Here is a 3,949-nt window from a genome sequence, read left to right as displayed (position 1 = left end):
TCACAGCAATAATAAATTTCTCCTCCATTGTTCTTGTTAGAGGTAGCGATGGACACACGTGGAAACAACAGAACCGAATACATTCGAGCAGGACCCCTACACCAACCACTGTGGTAGATCATCGCCCAGCGTCAACTAGATTATTTACGTCCACAGTTTCACAACAAGACAGCCTAGCCTGGTTTGCAGGTTTTCTCAATAGTCGCTAAAACATTATTAAACAACACTAATTAAAATGTCTAACTCATGTCAAAACTCCCATAAAGCTACCTAGTGTCACGACTCCGACCGAAGGTGGCTCCCCCCCCCATTCGGGTGGCGCTCGGCGGTCATTTTCGCCGGCATACTGGCTGCCACAGATTATTTTCTCCCCCTCCTTATGTGTTTATTGATTACACCTGTTTTGAGTTTGTTGTAATTAGTTGGGCTTTATTAGTCAGCCGGCCCGCCCGTTTCTTTGTGCGGGATTGATTATTGTAACCCTGGTGTTTGATACAGACGAACGTGTTGGTGTATGTTCGTGTATAGTGCTGGACTGTTTTCGTTCCCCGTGTCTGGGGCATTTTGTTTTGAGCACCCAGTGTTTAGTGGGGTGGCCGTGGTTCACCGTGTGTGCATTAAAAGAGCACTATATTGAACTCTGTTTTCCTGCGCCTGACTTCACACTCACGACACCCAGTATCTCACACTTAGCTAATGTTAGCTAGCTTGTTAAATTGTGATTTTGGTATTTACTTTTTGACCAAAAAATATGCATATTAATTTGTCTCTACATTAACTAACATATTCCTCTCAACTGTACATTTTTTGCATGACTCGTTATGACGTTATACTTACTTCCATTTGCTTTAAGCCCAGTATTTTTGTCAGCCATCTTTGCTTTTTTTTTTGTTTAATTAAAAAAAATATATATATATTTTATTTTTATTAACAACAAATCAATACATAAAGCACATGAGGGAACACAAGCATACATAGATTACAAACAATGGACAATCGCGCTAGGGGGTACAATATCACATTACAATTACACAAGGACCTTAAGGGACATGCATATACTTACAATTCTAACAGCTTTTTTGTTAGTAGAGCATTTATCCGTCTTAAAATACAGTTCAATTTCTTTTTGTAGGGTACGAAAATGTGGTTTTCTGTTTGTAAATTTACATTTGTGTATATGAAATTTGGCCAAAAGAATAATGAAATTAATTACATAAAAATGATTCCGCTTATTTCTATTGTATGTAAAGAATCCAAACAGTACATCTCTCCACAATAGTGTCAAATCTTCATAAATGTGTTCAATTATAAACCTACTGATGTCTTGCCACAGTTTTCTTACATGCATACAATGCCAAAAAAGATGCAACACTGTTTCTGGGTGGTCATTACAAAAGGAGCAATTTGAGTTGATGTTTTCCTTAAACTTCTTCATATAGTGGTTGGCAGGATAATATTTATGAATAATTTTAAAGGAAACTTCCTTAATTTTGTTAACAAGTAGGTATGTGTGTGGCAACATCCAAACTTTTTCCAACAGATGTTATCAATAAATCCATTCCAATAAGGCATGACATAAGGTATAGATATAACATCCTGCTGAAACAAGGATCGTATCGCTCTGTTGTTGAATGGACCAAAAGAGAAACAAATCTTTCCTACTGATGAGTCAACAGGGTCAATAGAAGGTAGGCTCTGAGGGTCAGGTCTTGATATGTTCCTGAATAACATAGCAACACCTGAGGGAATGGCATCTAAAACAATTGCAAAATCTTTGGTGTTACAGGGACCTTGTAAAGTGATAAGAATTCTTTATAACTGAGTAAAAGACCCTCTGCATTTACCAGTTGGCTCACCAATAGGATATTATTTCTGAACCAATATTCTAAAAACAGAGAGGTATTTTTATACAATATATCCCGATTATTCCATATATAATATCTGTGTGGAGAAAAATGGTGTTTATAAATTAAGGACCATGACAAGAAAACCTGCCGATGAAAAGCAGAAAGTTTCACTGGAACTTTGTCAATATTATAATTGCAAAACAACATGAAGTTAAGGCCACCAAAAGTAGAGAAGACATGATGAGGAATAAAATTCCAGATAGAAGTGGGTCTTCTTAGGAATTGTTTTATCCAATTGATCTTGAAAGTATTATTTAAAGTAGTAAAATCCAGAAAATTCAGTCCACCATTCTCATAAGTGTTCATTACAACAGTTTTCCTAATGTGATGGGTACGGTTTCTCCAAAGAAAGTTGAAAAGCATCTGGCCTATCTCCTTGCTTATTTTACGGTCAAGATATAAAGATAGAGCTCCATATGTTAGTCTAGAGATACCTTCAGCCTTGGTTATTAGGACTCTACCTTTTAAAGATAAGTCCCTCTGTAGCCATTGATTTAGTTTCTTCTGGGTTTTTTTAATAAGAGGGTTCAAATTTAGTAAGCCTCTAGACTTCTGATCCTTTGGAATGGTTATGCCTAAATATGTAAGTTCTTCTTTTACTGGAATACCATAATATGAAGGTATCACACAATCTTTGACAGCCATGAGTTCACATTTCTTAATGTTAAGATATAGACCAGACGCTTTGGAAAAGGATTGTATCACATTGATCGATATGGGAATTTGGTTAGCGTCTTTCAGAAAAAGTGTAGTATCGTCAGCCAGCTGGCTTATAATAATTTCTTTACCAGCTATGGAAATACCTTGTACAGGACTATTATTTAAAGAATTTGCAAGAAGTTGGGTGATTAATAAAAACAGGTACGGAGAGATAGGACAACCTTGCCTAATTCCTCTCTTTAACTCAAATCTAGGTGAGGTGCCATATTTCAATTTGATAGAGCTGCTACCATTTGCATAGAGAGTCTTAATAGCCTTACAGAAAAAATCCCCAAAGCCAAGTCTCTCAAGGGAGTGGAAGAGAAACTGATGCTCTACTGTGTCAAATGCTTTATAAAAATCTAAAAATAATATGAAGCTATCCTCAGTTATTAGGTCTGAGTAGTCAAGTATGTCTAATACTAGTCTGACATTGTTAGAAATATGTCTGTTCCTCATGAAGCCAGACTGTGTTTCATCAATGATTGCATCCAGGACTTCTTTAATTATTTTTGCAAGTAGTGAGGCTAATATCTTATAGTCATTATTAAGAAGACAAATTGGACGCCAGTTATCGATGAGCAGCACTTCTTTTTTAGGCTTAGGTATCAGTGTTATTAACCCCTGACTCATTGTAGGAGGGAGAACATTGTTTTTAATACTCTCTAAAAAAAGACTTCAAATAGGAAGGGAGCTACTTGTTCAGAAAATAATTTGTAAAATTCTGATGTAATTCCATCAACACCTGGTGATTTATTGTTCTTTAGATGTTTGATAGACTCTATAATCTCTTCAACTTTGATGGGTTCATCACACTGTTTAGATTCTATATCACTGATAGAGTGAACATTATTCAGTGAGTTAAAAAACATATCTGTGGATTCCTGGCAGTACGTAGAGCTATACAATTTTCTGTAAAAATTGCTGCAGTATTTAGCTATTAATTTTTGGTCATCTGTAATAACACCATCAATGTTTAACTTATGGATAGTGTTATTTTTAGAGTGAAATTTCTCAAGTCTAAAGAAATAGGATGAATTCTGTTCTCCCTCCTCAATCCATTTTTTCCTAGATCTAATAAAGGCTCCTTCTGCTTTTCATTTATATATATTATCCAGTTTATTTTGTAACTCAATTAGTTCCATCTTCTCCTCCCCCAAGAGGTCAGCTGGGGACCTCTGAGAAAGGGAAGTTATCTTAATGATCACCTTTTCCTCCTCAGCTCTTCTGGTCTTAGCAAAATTACTACCATATTTTCTAAGATATTTGGACACCTCAAATTTAAAGAGCTCCCAGTTCTTGCAATAAGATTTTTCTTCACAAGCCTTTTCCCAAAAGTGTGA

This window comes from Oncorhynchus tshawytscha, linkage group LG33 (genome assembly GCF_018296145.1).
Source record: "Oncorhynchus tshawytscha isolate Ot180627B linkage group LG33, Otsh_v2.0, whole genome shotgun sequence".
NCBI classification, from domain to species: Eukaryota; Metazoa; Chordata; class Actinopteri; order Salmoniformes; family Salmonidae; genus Oncorhynchus; species Oncorhynchus tshawytscha.
This window is presented reverse-complemented; position numbering follows the sequence as displayed.